Genomic DNA, 19,456 nt, shown 5'->3' on the forward strand with positions numbered 1-19,456 from the left:
CACAAACCTCCTTTTCCCACAATGCACGTCGCAACAAAATTCCGAAGATGCCCGAGTTCCCTCCTGGCTCTGAGTGTAAACACATGGTTTGTTTGTGGTGGATGGAACTAAGAAACTGTTCACCATAATGCAAGAGATTCAGCTGAGTAATGACAGACAGACGAACAGATTCATGACACTGAGGATATGAGTGAGGATGGACAGACCTGAGGAAAAACTGGTCATGAAGGTCTCCCGCAGCTTTAAGTTACACTGTGTCCACAAATGTGGATGTCATGCATGAAAGGGTTAAAAGGGTCACCGTTCTAAAAGAACTGAATTGATGAGATCTAATGTCATCTGTCTTCTGTTTAAAGCTCTGTTCAAAACATAACTTAAAGCCATAAATTAATCCTCTTTATAAATGATCCCATGTCGGTGCAGTCCCCCCCCACCGACATGCAAATGACCTTAAAACACCGCAGAAGCCTCAGCGTACAGTACACAAACTGCCTCCTGACTCTGCTTCACACGTAACCCTTTAAATAGCCCAGGAAGTCGCCTTGGGCATGGGTAGGATATGTCTTGTAGGATTAATTGCATGTTATACAACATGCCTTGTATGGCGCTAGGAGCAGATTCTGTTTGAACGCTTGCATTTCTGTAAATAGAATACACACTCATGGCTGTATTAGAATACATTAGATGTATATTCTGAATATTTTTCTCTCTTTGTAGGTCATTTCTGTTTCTTTAGCATTAAAAATTGCTTCAACACTGATTCTCATTTTCTGTATAATTTCCAAAACAGATCATTAAGTCACTGATAAAACATTGTGTTTAATGCAAATGTTCTTCTTTAGTATTCAAACTGACAACCACTGTGTATTAGCATCATTTATAAACTATAGGCATAGTCATCTGTGGACATGGCGTCCAATTTTTATCAGTTCCTAGAACTCAGAAGTTTTTTGTGACAGTAGTAGTAGCGTCACTGTAGAGTTTGTTTTTTTTCTGCTTTAAAACAGGTCGAACAACTTGTATACATACACAGATACTTCAGTAGAATGAAATAACAATGTGAAGAGAAGTCACTAATGTAACTCATCTGTGGACCTGATGTCTCTGTCAGGTCAGATTTTCATTGTCACTGATGCTGAAAATAACCCCACAATGATTAAAAAAAAAATTATCTAAATTATAAATACAAGATATAATAAACAAAAATGTCAGAGAAGTAAATTAAGACAAAAGAAACTCTATATACCATAATTGTCCAAATCTCTTGGTAAGCTGAAGCAAGACATTTGGACAATTCCATGCTCCCAACTTTGTGGGAACAGTTTGGAGCCGGCCCCTTCCTCTTCCAGCATGACTGTGCACCAGTGCACAAAGCAAGGTCCATTTGGACATGGAGGACAGAGTCTGGTGTGGATGAACTGGACTGGCCTGCACACAGTCCTGACCTCAACCCCATAGAACACCTTTGGATGAATTAGAGCGCAGACTGAGAGCCAGGCCTTCTGTCCAACATCAGTGTGTGGACCTCACAAATGCGCTTCTGGAAGAATGGTCCAAATTCCCATGAACCACTCCTAAACCTTGTGGACAGCCTTCCCAGAAGAGTTGAAGCTGTTAGAGCTGCAAAGGGTGGAGCCACGTCAGACTGAACCCATAGACTAGGAATGGGATGGCACTTAAGTTTATATGCGAGTCAAGGCAGGTGAGTGAATACTTTTGGATATATAGTGTACATCCCACCTGGAGTTAACTCCATCCCACCTCAGAGCATTCCAGACCATCCATGTTGAACATAAACAACAAACCCATCTAAGCTGCAGTTTGCTTTCCTACTGTAGAGGCAGGGACAGTGGAAGAGGCCGAACGACAGATCAGGCAGTTATACAAGTGAAGTTTTTTTTCTTTGCGAACTTCCACTGAAATCTCATTCTCTGTGCACCGCCGTTGTTATGTTGACGTCACATTGTAGATTCCTTAATGAGGTGGGGGCAGTTTGATCTGGCCCCACTTTGCAACTAGGACCTCCATCTTCCATGGGCGTTCCAATGCATTTTATCTACTTGGACGTCTGAAACCTCCCACCTCCGAGCACTTTGGAATGCACCATAAGGACAAAGTTTTTCTGGTCAGGAGATTTCACACATGAGAAATTCAAGAGCCAAACTCCTGGGAGGTCCTCCACTTTTCACATCAGTTACACCTACTTTGAATTTCTGACCGATCGAACTATAGTTCTTGAACGCTGCACGAGAAAAATGTTCAGCCCGGATGGTGTGTCGAGAACAAGCTGCGAGAACAAACTCCAAACCGGGGCTGCAAGAAAAAACTACCATCATTTTGTTCTCACAGCCCCGGGGGCGAGAAGAAATGTCTCAGTTGTTGTGGAGTATGTAGCAGGTTTAAGATGTGACAGTATCTGTCGCTTCACTGAGTTTGGATGCAGCTTCAAAAACCCTCCAGTCATTTGTGTTGAAACGGTCCTGTAGCTGCTGTTTAGTCTCACTGGTCCACTTTAACTGTGCTAACCAGGGCTGGAGTGGTCCCTGGAGAAGTGGGGATACTCACAATATTTGCCCCCCCCCTTTGTTTTTCTTAGAGTAGTCCAGAAAAACATTGTTTTAGAAACAGTGACATGTCAGACGACTCTATTTATTTTACTCTTAAATCCATCAGTTGTATTTGTTGACTATTTTAAAATTATCATGACTTGATCAGGAGCAGTTTGTAGGTTTGACTGGATACACAGTGGAAATGGATTCAACATGAGGCAAACATAGGATAACGTTAGCCTTTCATAGCATTAGCCTTTCATAACGTTAGCCTTTCATAGCATTAGCCTTTCATAACATTAGCCTTTCATAATGTTAGCCTTTCATAACATTAGCATTTCATAATGTTAGCCTTTCTAATGTTAGCCTTTCATAACATTAGCCTTTCATAATGTTAGCCTTTCATAACGTTAGCCTTTCATAATGTTAGCCTTTCATAACATTAGCCTTTCATAATGTTAGCATTCCATAACGTTAGCATTTCATAATGTTAGCCTTTCATAACGTAAGCATTTCATAACGTTAGCCTTTCATAATGTTAGCCTTTTATAATGTTAGCTTTCATAATGTTAGCCTTTTATAATGTTAGCCTTTCATAATGTTAGCCTTTTATAATGTTAGCTTTCATAATGTTAGCCTTTCATAATGTTAGCCTTTTATAATGTTAGCCTTTCATAACATTAGCCTTTCATAATGTTAGCATTCCATAACGTTAGCATTTCGTAATGTTAGCCTTTCATAATGTTAGCCTTTCATAACGTAAGCATTTCATAACGTTAGCCTTTCATAATGTTAGCCTACTTCCTCAGTTTTACCGGTGACCCCATCTCTTCTTCTCTAAATGTGCAGTCATATTTCCAGTCGTTTAAAACAGTGACTCATTCTGAAACCACCTTAAAACTTTCCTCACAATTATGGATTCATCAAAGTAGGTTCTCTCAGTGTCACTCATTTGAAAGACGTTTCTTCTGCCTTTCTTGTTCGCATTTCCAATAATCGCACATCTTTCAATGAGACATGCTGTGACCTGTCAATCAACTGGGGTGGCACTGGCACCTGAGGAGGTGACCAATCAGGTTCCAGAGGTAGCCAGCACTAATTTAGCAATATTTTCCTTGGCACGACCCGCTTTACTCTGGTTCCCACAGAGTCAAACTACCAGAGTTTGTCAAGAATCAAATGGAAGAGAAACTATAGAGCGAGTAATATCTGAATAAACTGTGAAATGCACATGTATAAAAGTATGTCCAGATTATCAGAACCATGTCACCATTAAAGTCTTTGATTTATACAACCTTAAATCTTGTTTTTATCCTATTATTTAAGTGTTCAGCTCTATTTGTCTTTAAACTCAAACCTGTATTTTGCTGAAAAGGGGGTTTTAGAAATAGACATGGTGTTCAACTAGATTTACTGTTCTGAACTTCTTTCTGTTTCAAGTTTTTAGCCTATCATTGAGTTATTTTATCTTAAAATCACCTTATTTTCACTTATATATCACCTGATACGATAACCTATGAAGCTGATATTACAGGGACGCTGTCAATACCAGAAAAAAACAATTTGTGGACATTTAAGACCTGATTATATGTAATTTTCTGGGTTAAATGAGCATTTTGGTGTTTTTGACGGGCCCTTCATACTTTGTGGTGGTAGTGGGGGGGGGTGTCAAACGTTGACAGATTTTGCTGAATTTTTTTTTGGGGGGGGCTATTACATGTTGGAGATTAACTGGTTTAAATAACACCGTGATCGGAAGAGAAAAGTGATTTTTGATGCGCCGTAACAGAGCACTATGCATGTGGTCCGCTGGGTTATTATGGTCTGCTCTGTCTGAATACTGCATCTACCCTGCCCCCCCCACCCCCCCCACCCGCCTCCTGCTCTTCAGCTGTGGATTCCTCAGATGTGGATAGGTACAGTGCAGCTGGATGAATAAGTGATGGGGTCTTGGACTTCTCAGGTCAATAATGCCTGGCGTTCCTTTCTACGTTGGGCCGGTGGGATGTTCACTTCAACACTTAGCGCCGGCTCCTCTGTGCAGGAAGAGCCCCGCTCGTAGTGACACATGCGCTGGTTGTGTAAAGTTACATCACAGTTGGTTTTCTTCCTCGAGGGGTGTTGTCGTCTTATTGTCAGCGCTGAAAGTGAAAAAAATAAGAACGCTTTTACAACACGTCCACTGTTCCACTGAGCCCCAAAATGGCTGATGTGGGATTTTACAGCATATGACATCTTTTGTACCTACTGCTTGGTCATTTTCAGCCGTGTCCAGTTAAAAACCCACTATTTTCATTACATTTCATTGCTTTTCTGTAAGGAACAATAACAGCCGTAACACACGAAGAGCTGCAGGAACCCGACAAGATTTATTATACCAGCCCAGTTCAGTTTATCTGTCATCTGTTACTGCACAGGTGTCAAACATGTGACCCAGGGGCCAAAACCGGCCCGCCAAGAGTTCTGATCCGGGCCCCGTGGGATGACTTTGCAAAATGCAGGAGATATTAACAGGTCAAGGGCGTCGAACTCAAAATAACAGCATAATAACGTAGAATAATGACTCCAAATGTTCTTCTTGGTTTAATGTGAAAAAATAATACGACATTATGCCTATAAATAATGGCAACTCCAATTTCTTCTGTGGATTTACTGCAAAGAACATTAAACTCTGATCTCCTTTAATAATAAAACATTCAATAACCTGAACAAATATGAACAACCTGAAATGTCTAAGAAAAATAAGTGTAATTTTTGACATATTCTGCCTGTTTTGGGTCTTAGTAGATCTGATCTGTAATGCACATGTAGAAATCATAAGTTGTGGCATAATATTAATCAGATTTTTCGTATTATTTCTTCTTATTTTTCTTCAGAATTTTTTGTTTTTTTCAGGTTATTCACATCTTTTTTTGTTTGGATAGTTTTTAAAACGTAAATGATTTCATAAATTAATGTTATTTTTGCATGTAAAAAATTTGGAGTGTCATTATTTATAGGTTATTCTGCTATTATTTGACTGGTCTGACCACTGCAGATCAACTGGGCTGAATGTGGAACCTGAAGAACATGAGTTTGACAGCCCAGTGTTCCTGTGTCCAGGTGACCACTGTGACACTGCAGTGCCCAGCGATGACCTTTAACCCTTTCATGCATGAATTATGAGAACCTTAATGAAGTTTTTTTTGTTTTTTCCTGAGTGTTTTTTATTCCTCTTAGACATGAAAAAACCAGGTGATTGAAATTTTTTTATGAACCTATTTTCATGAAGTTACAACTATCTCCATGCAGCTGGACACCATGTGTTTCATTTCTGAAGCGACATACTGTGTGAAAACTATGAAATAAAAATATTTTTAATGCTGCTAATCTGATATTTTCTCACATTTTAACACACTATAATACTAGTTATTACACACTCAGATAATATGCAAAAAAAACCAAAAAAACAACATCTTTTAATTTAAAAAAAAAACAACTGTTAATTACAGTCTAATAACAATTAGCAATTGATTTATGCTCAAATATATCAGTGCAGATCAGGTTTATCAAGAACAGTAAAGTTACAGTAATGGGATGAATGTCAGTGTATGGGATGATGCATTAGTGTCCACTGTGTTGGCTGATATGGAACTAAAACAACAAAACCCATGAAAATACAAGAGAACAGCTGGAGAAGAACTGTCCACTGGAGTGACCACTGGAGTGACCACTGTGCATGAAAGGGTTAATGCACTCGTTAATATGAATGCAGTGATCATTTGGCTCGGCCCGTTTGAGTTTGTGCAGTTGAGCAAATCACAGAGATTATGTTAACTCCGACAATCCGGTTCCGTCTCGCTGTTTAATGTTATGAAATGTACACCAAGCTGTTTCAACTCCATGCATTCATCAGACATCTGTCATCAGAAAAGAGAAAAAAAACAAAACATTTGATGTCAGGAGAAAAGTGTAGTCTGCAAAAGTGGAAGCTGGAGAGCAAACAAAATGGCACGCGACACACACACACACACACACACACACACACACACACACACACACAGAAGAACAGACGGAACCTCACACATCCATCTCCACGTACATCAAACACAGACAAACGAACATCTCTTCTTTCTGTCGCCACAAGCCACAAAAAAGCTTGAGTTCCTTCCACTGGAATACTGTGTCTCAGATCGATACGTGCAGCTCTCAGGTGTTTGAAAAGTACGCAGGCTTCAAACAAAAATAGACCACAAATAGGTCTGTGGTTACAACAATAGCAGACAATTTGCAGAAATAGTGTCAGTTTGGTATGAAATGCATTGTGAAAGGAAGAAGGGAATGGTTTAGAATAAAAAATACATGTACTGACAGAACCTGAGTCAGGTAATGCAATGCACTGAAACTTTTTATTATTATTATATTATTAAATTATATTTGTTGTTTGTTCTTTGGGGCATTTGAATCCATGTGTAAATATAAATCTGCATATAGTGCAGGGGTGTCAAACTCATTTTAGTTCAGGGGCCACATTCAGAGCAATATGATCTCAAGTGGCCGGACCAGTCAAATAATGACAGAGAAAAAACTAAATTAAATGAACCCTCTGGTATCCAGGTGCGCCTTTTAGGCACACTTTGCACTTGGTGTTAAAAAACTTCATATTATTTTTCACAATTTAAATCAGGTTAGAATTCAAAAGTTGTTCATTTTTACATGATCTTTAAAATTCTGTCCACCAACTAAAATGTGCACATTGTAAACAAAAGAAAATGACCAGACTAGCATCTGTCTGCCAAGTGTGCATAAAACGCACTATTTCTAAGATTTGATCTGTATGATTAGGGCTGATCTGGATTTACAAAAATAAAATCAAATTAGAGCAAAAAAATAAATCAATATATAATATTTAATAGTTTGATTTATAGGTGTGCATTTTACGCACACTTGGTGACAGATGCTAGTATTTTTGAACATTTGACCTAGCGCCGAAAATAATAATGCAAATTAACCAATGTTGGAGTTAATCATTGACATATGCCAGGATGAAAAAATCAAATAATATGTGATCCACTTTTTATGTAGTATACTGAAAAAAAAGAATTTTTTTGTGTTTTTGCATCCAAAAAAAAGGTTTGTTTCCATTACAAACACAGCATTTAAAGGGTTAAAAATGTGACAGTTATTGAGTATTTGATTTTTATTTTGGCTCAAGTTGATGAAATAGAAAAAAGTGTAAAAGAATTAAAAACAAACTGTATGAAAATTTTTTTGACATTATTCCATAAGTGTGCTAAAAAGGCACACTTGGTGCTTAGTAAGGGCTACCGGATGGTTAAATTATGATAATGTTTACATCTACAAAAATCTGAATAACATGTACAACTGGAAACGTCTTAAGAAAAACAAGTGCAATTTTAACAATATTCGGCCTCAGATTATTAGTTTATCCTTTACACATGTGCATTACAACTTACATTACAATTACAAATACACAAAACATTTAATGACAGGCAGAATATTGGTAAAATTGCATTTACTTATCTTTAGACATTTCAGGTTTTTCACTTTTTTTGTAAAATAACAGTTTTTAATATAAACATTTTCATGTAATTTATTTTTTTACACTAAAATACAGATAAAATTTGCTGTTTTCATTATTTATAGGTTTAATATGACAGTATTTTACTGGTCTGACCCACTTGAGATCTATTTGGTCTGTATGTGGAATCTGAATTAAAATGATTTGGACATCCTCGATTGTTAATATCTTCAGTGTAATTTTGATATTTCACAAAACCACCCTACGGGCCACATTGGATCCTTTGGTGGGCCAGATTTGGTCCCCGGGCCACATGTTTGACACCTGTGATATAGTGAGTTGATATGAACATATAAAATGAAAACATATATGTAAAAACTATCAGACATTAGAATTTATCTAGGCCATACAAATATATTTGAATATATGTGCATGTAAATTTTGTAGGTTATTTTAAAGTTATATCTTCACATGCAGAGGATGTATGTTATGGTGTTTCTGTTCAATACAACAGTAGTTCACTTCTACGAATACAAAGGGTGAAAAATGGGACTTCATCGTAAACTTATCTATCAGTTATTTTCTTGATTAATTAAATCTGGAAAAATGGTGAAAAAATGTAAGTCAGTGTTTCCCCAGAGCCACCGTCTGCACTGCAGATTGGAATGAAAATAAACAGTTTTTTTGTTTGTTTTTTTTTGCCTTTTAGGCTTTGGAAAAATTACACTGGGTATTTGACATAATTAGGTTAAATATAAAGATATTACTCACATGAGGGGTTTTATTAGAAGTGAAGCGTAGCAAGACAATGTCATTAAAAGAGTAAATTAAATCTCTAGTAATGGAAAATGATGTGGAATCAGTGAATTAAGACCGTTTGGTTATTTTCATCCAGCTGAAAGGAGGTGATTAGAACGATTAGGCTAAAAACTGTGTGTATAGTTGAAATGACGATACTAATATATCACATCATTAGTCGCTTTTCCATTGGACATATGCGCAAAACTTTAGCGATATTACTAAACGTAAAAAACCCCAGAAGTGAATAATGTCAGTTTATCCATTAAATCACAAATACAATTAGTTTCTTTATTCAAGTCATTCCATAAACATGTCAATGAACAAAAATGTCTGTTTTCATCATCATCATCATCATCATCTTTATTTACAGACTTAGGAGTCCATTTAAAAACAAACAAGCAACAAATAGAATAAATTTAAAATCACAGGTTAAAATATACAGACAAAACATCATCAATATTATAAAAGACAACTGCACCAGTGTCGCCACAAGGATGACTGGTTCCGCACCCAACTATGACTGGGATTAGTCAAAAGCTGAATGATGGAATTCTGAGAATCGTTCAATCAACAAATAAATTTGTACATTAAGTTTCTCATAAGAGCCTGAAAAGTGTTCACTCCTGCTTTGCAGAATAACTCACTTGCACTGGTCCAGGTTTTTTAAACAGTGTTCTCATGGAATCATTCTGTGCAACTTTGAGCTTCTGTACGCTAGCCCTTTAAACCTTTTGAATCTAGAATGTTGGTTCCTCTTCTATCTCCGACTAAATTCTAAAACGATGTGGTTTCCTGGTGTGTCCACACATACACACACGTTTGGGTTCAACTCTTCGTCTTTGCTTGTTCTAACATCCATCAACATCTGGTTTTTTTTGGTCATGTGACTCTAGTTGGACTAAAGGGTCTTCCCATTGCAGTTTTTGCGATATATCGATTTCACTACGAAAAACCACCTCTTGCAAGCGCAAAAACGACAACAGCACAAACAAAACAACCATCAAACCAATATTCATGCTGCAAAAGCAAGACATTAGGATTATAAATCAGAGGGATTGTTTTGCACTAACCACTCCACTTTTCATCAGTTCAAATATTCTGACATTATTAGATGTGGTCCACCTCCACACTGCTGTATTCATCTATAACAGCCCAATTCCACCTGCAGACAGGAGCAAGGTTATTATCGTTAACGAAAACTAATGAAATGACGAAAACTAGAATTGAAAACACAATTTCGTAAACTGAAATAAATAAAAAACTATAATTAAAGACAAAAAAACCGATAACTAACTGAAAACTGTATTGTGTGTTTACAAAACTAACTAAAATGGATAAAAATTAGGGATGAAATTCCCTCGTTTTCATCTTTGTCCAATGTCGATTGATATGAAATTGGATTTATTCCCTCAAGCAATTTTCTCTGCTGTCAACCATATGATATTTAAGGTTCCGTCACTTGTGTGTTTCCAGTCTTCTTCTGGTCCCCACTCTACCTGGAAAACATGGAGACTAAAGCAGCAGAGTCCTGTCTGGGATTGTATTTGATACGAGGACAGAGAAGAAGAGAAAAGAGACGACTAAACAAAATAAATTACTAAAACTAAACTAAAACTAAGCATTTAGAAAAAAATTAAAAGTAATAAAAACTAGCAAACCTGCTCTAAAAAACGAATTAAAACTAACTGAATTAGAGATAAAAAGTTAAAACTAATAAACTAAACTAGAATGAACAAATCCCGAACTATTCGAACCTTGGACAGGAGCTGATCTCAGTTAGAACCCAGTCCTCTTTGGGGGGTTGGACCAGTATATTCAAGAAAACAAAGGCAAGGACCAACACAAAAGGCAAATGTATCGTGTAACTGGAGTGAAATTATGGAATAACCTCGATAAAGAATTAAACCATGCCACCTCAGTCACAACATTTAAAAGGATGTTTAAACTAAGGTGTTCAGTAAATATAAAATATTAGGATAAAGTAAGCCAGTACTTTTGTTTTGATTATCTGAAATCTTTATTTCGAACATGTAGACAGTGAAATCAAAAACAAAAATCAACCAACAAAATGGTCAGTAAGGGTGCATAAATGGTTGATAGTAAACAAAAAAAAATAAATAGAATACATGAAATGAAATTATACATGCTCAACAAGGAGTAGGAAGAAGTAAAAAATGTAATATCTCCTACAACCCAATCTCTATTCCTTATAATCTCTATAGAGATCTCTATATTATTAGTGTAAATCAACATTTTGCTAAGGATTATATTATTTGTTTATTTATATTATTGTTTAAACTGTGCCTCTTGTATCCTCGTTTTGTTTCTGCAGCTTTCTTTCTTGTAAATAGGGTAGGCATAAATGAGCTGTCCTGCAAGCCTTCGCCTTTTCACCCATGTTTAATAGACAAATCCAACTGTATGCGGTATTAGGGGCTGTGCCAAAAAACTGATTCATATAAAATTGTGATTCGCATTTACAACGATTCAGAATCGATTTAAACATGGTCAAAAAATTGATTTAAAAAATAAAACAAATCCACCGGCATTCTGCTCACCATTAGCACATTAGTGGCTAGTGCGATTAGCAGTTAGGGTTAGTGATTAGCGATTAGTGGCTAGCACAATTACTGGTACACATTAGCAATTAGCACATTAGCAGCTAGCGTATTGACACGCCATCAAATGGCATTAATAACACACGAAAAGATGAAAATGTGTACATATAGCACGCTAAATGCAATAAACCTGGCGTCACATACAACGCAATTTCCTGAGCTCAGTCCTGTCTGCATCAGCCAGAACTGAAGGACACGGTGACACAGCAGACCCCAGATGAACACCAACGCACACGGCGTACATCACCAAACACACTGCCAAGCATGGATACAGGTTTAAAACTTAGTAAATGTGAAAAAAGAACATTTTAATGTCTGCATCTGTCATCCTGTCTTAGAGTAGATCATGGGGAGTCCTTTGCACACCTACAGACTGAAGCCGAAATAATTATGAATCAAATCGTTTTGAATCGAAAATTGATTCTGAAGCGAATCGTAGCTCCAAACTTGGAATCGAATCGAATCATGAGATAGTAAAAGATTCACCCCCCCTAGTATGATATATTATGTTTTCCGTTAAAGGGACAAATAAATTACTACTACTACAGTTTGGTGAAGTTGTCGTTATATTCACGAAATTTGGAGGGTCAATGGAAAAGCGACTATTGGCAGCATATGCGGCAAAGTCAGTGGTTGTACGCAGTCATACATATATGACATCATATAGAATGAATGGTAGTACGTTCATTTTAAAGACATGAAAGAAAAGGAAGATGAGAAAATGATATGCAGCGCAGGCTGTTGGTAGGATCCTACTAACACACACATTTCCTTATCTTTAAACCCTCTGGCTTCTGAAGCTCTTCATGTGCGATGCAGTCACAGTGTGTGAAAAATGGATTCAGGTAAAAATCCACTCATTGTTGTCCGTTTATTCTGAATGCTTTGAAGCGTCCTGTGGGCACGCCCGGGTCCGGCCAAAGGTCACATGATACAGAGAACACAAGGGAGGGAAAAACAGAGAGAAAGGAAAGAGAAGGTAAAACTCAGAAAACATGGAGGACGGAGAGAGATGTCAAAGAGAGGATGAAGTGTGTGTGTGTGTGTGGGGGGGGGGGGATACTTTCAAACAGAAGGGATGAGCTGTGAAGTATGTCCTCTGAAGGAGAAGAACGCAGGTTTATATACTGTACTGTGGATGGATGGATGGAAGGAAGGAAGGAAGGAAGGAAGGAAGGAAGGATGGATGGATGGATGGATGGTTGGTTGGTTGGTTGGCTGTTCCTCCATCCATCCACAGGTCCATAAAGCAGCAGATCTTTGTGTCCTTTCTCTTCCTTCGTTCTCTCCATCCTCTGCTGTTGAACTCCACTCTTCTTCCTGCTTCCATCACTTGTTTTTAAACCTGTGAACTGACACTTCAGTCATAAATCACAGTTTACTGCAGCTTTTCTACAGCTGGAAATTAAATCACAGTTAATCAGCAGACCTGCTCCTCTGGGTATGTGTGTGTGTGTGTGTGTGTGTGTGTGTTCATCCACATACACTGTAAATGGGTGCATGTGTGTGTGTGTGTGTGTACGTTTAATAACTCCAAACATATTTCTTCTGCTTTCCAGTTCTTTTATTGCCTTCTTGTTGACTGGAGGTCAAAGGTCACAGTTGTTACCCCTGCCTGTTGTAAACGTCAGCGCTTACAAACTTAGGGCTGAAGGATGAGACTGTGTACGTCAACACAGCAGCATTTATTTCAGACGAACAAAGCAGTAGATCTGGTAGCTGCAGGTTTCCCTTTAGTTACTTCTGCCAGGAAGTATTCTGATCACTGTGCTTTGTTGTGTGGTGTGTTTGTTTGTTTGTTTGTTTGTTTGTTGTTGTTTGTTTGTTAGCAACTTTAGTGTAAAACTCTTCCACCCATCTTTCGCCAAATCTTCCCCACAAGTAGGCCTAGGCCCTGGGACCAACCCAGTCCATTTGGTCCAGTAGGACAAAGTTCAAGGTCACAGCAAGGTCACAACATCTACAGTTTTCCCATCTGTCATCATCGAGACATTTTTAAAAATTCATCAAAATTCAAAACAACTCCGATTCTCCTCCAGTTGGACCCACCTGTAGCTTAGAACAATCTCTTGTCTGGCACAAATTGTCCACATCCACTGTGGAATGTGGACTCTGTGGACGTTTACATTGAACATTGAAAATCCCATTACCAACAATATTGATGTGAATTGAATCTAATTGGACAGACACATGACTGTATGGACAACCTGGAAACTGTTTGAATTTAAACAGAAACAGTCGATCCACACATGCACACCATTCAGGGTGAAGGAGGAGGTTTGCGTTCTCTGAACACTTGTGCTGTGTGTGTTTGTGTGTTGTGTTGTGTGTGTTGTGTTCCCATAATGCCATCAGGGTGCTGTGTGACCACCTGTGTAGCACATGTTCAGTGGTATGAAGGAGTCACTATTCACATTATGCAGTTACACAGAAATACAAAACCGAATTAATGAGCAGATGCACAATGTTTCTGAACATGTGGACAGTGTAACTTCAATGAAACTGAAAGGAACCTACATTATTTATCTTCTCCATTCCCTACTAACACAGCTAACATTACTACCATGTTCCACAGTATTAGCAGGTGTCAGATTGTCCTCTTTACCAAGAGGAATTAATTGTTTTGAATCTGTTATTTTTTATTTTTTTGTAACTTAAATCTTTATTGCAGGGCTGTCCAACTCATCTTCCAGGTTCTACATTCAGCTCAATTTAATCTGCAGTGGGTCGGACCAGTCAAATAATAACCGAATAACCAAAAAATCATGACAACTCCAAATTTTTGTCTTTGTTTTAGTGCAAAAAAACCCCGTTAAATTATGAAAATGCTTACTTTTATAAACTATCCAAACAAAAAAGATGTGAATAACCTGAAAAAACTGAAATTTCTAAAGAAAAATCAGTGCAATTTGAACAATATTCTGCCTCAGCTTCTCATTTGTCCATGTGCATTCTGGATCAGATCTACAGACACTAAACACTGAGGAACAGGAAGAAAAGAGTTCAAACTGGACTGAATTTAATACAGACATTTCAGGTTGGGCACATTTGTTCAGATTATTCACATTTTATTGGTACAGGAGAGTTTGTAAATGTAAATAGTTTCATTATTTCAGCTGTTATTTTTTGCACTAAAACAAAGACAAAACATTTGAAGTTGTCATTATTTATAGACATAATGTAATATTTTTTCCACATCAAACCAAGAAGAAAAAAATGGAGTCATTCTTTTTTGTCGGTTCTTCTGCTGTTATTATTTGACTGTAGATCAGATTGGTCTGTATGTGGAACCTGAACTAAAATTAGTTCCGCAGCCTTGACTGTGGAATTTTTGCACTTTGTAAATTCATCCCAGGGGTCGGATTGGAACCTTTGGCGGGACGCATTTGGGCCCCCGGGCCGCATGTTTGAGAGCCCTGGTTTATGGAGTTTATGTAGAATTGTAACAATAACCAAAAAGAAGAAGACAAAGACAAACAAAAGAGACCCCAAAAAAACAAAACAAACAAAAAAAAGGACAAATGAGAGCACAAATAAGTACAAAAGAAAACACTGAATCTGTTTATTTTACCTGCGACCAGACGACCAATCAGAACTTGGCCGACTAAGACTATTCTAATGTTTGGTTGGTTTAGTCTGAATTAAACAGATTTACTTCCATCAGTCCATGTTTTCTTCTTGACTAGTGCGTTGACCCATGTGGGTCCGCAGGTTCTAGATCTGGTCGTTTTTATGTTGTTGTGTATTCACGCATGTTGTACCGCATTTGTCCAGCAGTCACCGCCAAACTGCTCTGGCCATAGCAACATGATTGTAAGGATATTGTATTACAAAACTACTAATATCTAGCAAAATATTGGTCCGATCAACTTGCCGAGATATTTAATGTGGAGATGGGACTATTCCTCAACTGTAGGAACCAAACTGGACTGATAAAAACATCTGCATTTCCCAGAACTGTGCAGATACACACACACACACACACACACACACTCTGAGCCCTTCCAGTATTATTATATAGATTACTGCTATAGATACACAGGCTATTTTAAAAAAATCATGCTGCAACTGCTGGAAAAACCTGCCGTTAAAAGCCTCCACAGACAGTCCAGTGTGTGGACTATTAAAGTGGATTAAAGCAGTGCAGACAAACACTGCATCTGAATCAGTGGTTTCCAACCTTTTTGTCTCCTGACCCCATTTTAACATCACAAATTTCTGACAACCCCAGACATTCAAACGGAGACATTTTTTCTGCAAAAATTAATTTGTTTTTGATCATGTAATAGTTTGCTATACTATGTTGTAAATAAAAGTTAATTTCAGAGGACATTTAGTCTATATAATGTATATTATTGTGGACAGAGGCAGTAAATCCAGGTGTAGATTACTGCACAAAGGGAGAGTGTGATTTTCCTTGGTCAGGATCTGTCCAGTCAGTCCAGCTGTGATTTACAAGGAGGACAATTAATACTGAACAAACAAGAACTGAAACTATGAATTATGAAAGAGCTGCAGCATCTGAAACTGACCACAATGAACATTTGACACACAAACAGAACCACAGTGCTGCAGTTTCACATTCACAGTTTGTCATGTCTGTTATGGATTGGGATTGTCTCTTAACTCATCATATATTTCTTTATTAGTCTTTTTTTTTTTTTTTATCAATTACTAGAAATTTCAGGCGACCCCATTTGAATTCCAGGCGACACCACATGGGCTCCTGACCCCAAGGTTGAAAACCACTGGATTAGACTTATCTTGGGGCCCAGTCCTGTTACGTTGCAGACGTGTTTTCTTGGGTTTGCTGGTGAATATTCCTCATGCTCACATCCAGACTGAAGACTCTTCCTGTCAGGCAGGGATTAAAAACACCTCTGTGTTTAGTAGTGCAGTGTTTCAGCAGATTGGAATCTCCAGATAAATGTGCGTGTCCTTTCAGCCTGGGCTGTTCATAGATGACAGAGGATGGTGTCTGCTAAAGGTCACCAGTGTCATCTTCATCCCAGCGCCGAACAAAGGCCATTTATTTGGGTCAAATTGTCTCTGTCAGCTTCATTGCTACAAGTCACTGAAGGTAAAAGGGACTAAATCTGTAAAATACGGCCTTTACGCTGTCTGTGAACAATGTGTTCGGGATCTGAGATTCTTCTGGGAAATAATGGAAGCATTTCCAGAAGGACAATGAAGGGATAAGACTAAACATCAACCCATAAAGACCCAAATATACACCATAGACCTCAGGTGTTAAACATGGGGCCTGGGGGCCAAATCTGGCCCTCCAAAGGGTCCAGTCCGGCCCTTGGGATGAATTTGTGAAATGCAAAAATTACACTAAGATGTTAATCATTTTAGTTCAGGTTCCACATTCAGAACAATTCAATCTCAAGTGGGTCATAATAACCAATAAATACTCACAACTCCAAATTTTTCTCTTTTTCTTGTATTTACACTAAAACAAAGTATAATATTGCAAAAAATGTCTGAATAACCTGAACAAACATGAACAACCTGAAATGCCTTAATAGAAGTACATGCAATTGTACCAATATTCTGCCTGTGATTAAATGTTTTGAGTATTTGTGGATCCACTGTGATCTGTAAGTTATAATGAACATGTGTAAATGATAAACTGAAGCATAGTATTGTTAAAATTACACTTTTTTTCCAGTTTGTTCAGGTTATTCACATTATTTGAAAGGACAGTTTGTAGATGCAAACATTTCCATACTGTATTTTTTATTTTTTTTTCACACTAAAACATAGAGAAAAGTTTGGAGTTGACATTATTTATATATTAGTATGTTAGTATTTTCCTAGTTCAGCCCACTGCAGATCAAATTTAGCTGAATGTGCAACTGAACTAAAATGAGTTTGACAGCCCTGCCACAGACCAAAGGCATCTACTGATGTCAGTGTTTAATATCTACTAATCCTATAAATACATGTCAATAATTGGTGTATCTGGATGAATTTTCTTGACCTTTAAGTGTTTTTGTGATTTTTCATTTGGATTATTAACTAGTTAAAACCAAGACAGACCAAAACCATCTACTGATCTAAAGTGTTTAATAACTTCTGAACCACTAATCCTATCAATACATGCAAATAATTAGTGTAAAATACAGTTCTTCATTTTTTCATGGCCATCAGATATGACCATATTTGGACATGCAGAGACTCCGTAGTTACCATGGAAACACCGTCATCTTCTACAACATTGATTCACCAGTAAAACCCACAGAGTTGGATCAGTGCCAGTGGATGGACACACTGGGTTTATGTTCAGTTAATGACAGACTGGACTGACAAAGACACTGTTTATTCAGTTTTCTCTCTTATTGTTATAATAAATGTAATCTCAGCATGATGATTAAAGTAGATGATCAGTAAATTAAATGCAGGATAACACTGGAGTTTCACTGAAAAAATGCAAACTGCAGAGGATAATATTATGATAAATTAGTGTTTCTCCACAGGAGTGGTACTGCCCCTCCAGGGGGCACTGGCACACTGTTGGGGAGCATGTGGAACAAAAAGGCTGAGAGAGGGGTGCTGAGACACAAACGAGGGGAATTATGCCGCGTTTCCACAACATGGAACCGGCTCGACTCGGCTCTGGTACCAGGTCCTATTCCAGACTGTTTCCTTTACAGGGTACTACCCACTTCACAGTACCTGGTCGTCATAGCGATGCGGCGCATTACTTCCGTGTCGTCTGCTCAGAGTTGCTGATAAACTCGCTCGTTGCGTGTTGTCTGGTCAAACTCATGCTGAATTTTTATGTCTGAACCTCCTGGACAAACCATGGTGTAGTTTTACAGGCTGTCATCATGTGGATTAACCTACCGCTATATTTACTGTCAACTTCTGCATCTGTTTTTTGTAAAACAGCGGGTCACAGACACAACTATCTGACCAATCAGTGGTCTGTAGTGTTTACACGTCACGCTTTAGTATCTGGTCCCCAGTCCTGGAACCTCGGCGGAGGTGATACCAAAAAACTAGTACCAGGTACCAGATTCCAGGTCCTTTTTCATAACGGAAACGCAAAAAGGCCGAGTCAAGTCAAGCCAATACCACGTAGTGGAAACGTGGCATTTGTCTGTATAAGTATCAATATCAAGCAGCATGTTAGATGGTAGAGTGGGTCGTCCAATAACCGAAGGGTTGGCGGTTTGAATCCTACTCTGTCCTAGTCATGTGCTGTTATGTCCTTGGGTTTCACTTCACCCTTCTTGCCTCCAGTGCTACTACTCACACTGGTGTATGAATGTTGGGTGGTGGTCAGAGGTGGATTGACAGCCACACTTCTGTCAGTCTGCCCCCCCCAGGGCAGCTGTGGATACAGGTGTAGTTTACCACCACCAGAGGGAGGATGTGAGAGTGAATGAATAATGGATCCACTGTACGCTTTGAGTATGCGTTCATAGAAAAGTGCTCTGTAAATCTAATCCATTATTATTACTAGCGGCATTGTACCCGTGGTGCCATTGTACGATAGCATCCTCCTGTGGTGCAACAGCGGCATTGCACCCAAACGCCCTCCCAGTCGATCAGACATCGATGGGATGGACACAGAACATGCATTATATAGTTGAATTACTTATAGAGCCACCCCCACCCCCCACGCCGTTCTTCCATGTTAACATCCAGCACAGTATTATGGAGAACTGTCCCCCCAGCCCCCCTTAAACCCCACCCCCCGTCAAAAATTATTTTGGTCAGAAGGCTCATGATGACATGAGGGGGCGTTTGGTCAGAAGGTTGAGAACCACTGATAAAAGGTGATAAACCACTGAAAGGTTAAACAGTAGAAAAAGTCATTTGGTGACTGACTCTAAAGCAGCGCTGGGTCTGTCTGGGTTAAATGTGGTTCAACAGACACATTTCTTCATTCCTTTAGTTCAACTAATGTGATGGAACCTAAAACACACACACTGCATAATGCTTTGATCGGCTTC

The 19,456-nt window shown here is 38.4% G+C and overlaps 1 protein-coding gene across 2 annotated transcripts in view; it reads left to right on the forward strand.

The window, feature by feature from the left end:
* Positions 1 to 19,456, forward strand: part of snap25a (synaptosome associated protein 25a) — a 103,152-nt gene that overhangs the window by 20,970 nt on the left and 62,726 nt on the right. The window lies entirely within an intron of this gene.

Source organism: Sphaeramia orbicularis, chromosome 24 (assembly GCF_902148855.1).
Source record: "Sphaeramia orbicularis chromosome 24, fSphaOr1.1, whole genome shotgun sequence".
Classification (NCBI taxonomy): domain Eukaryota; kingdom Metazoa; phylum Chordata; class Actinopteri; order Kurtiformes; family Apogonidae; genus Sphaeramia; species Sphaeramia orbicularis.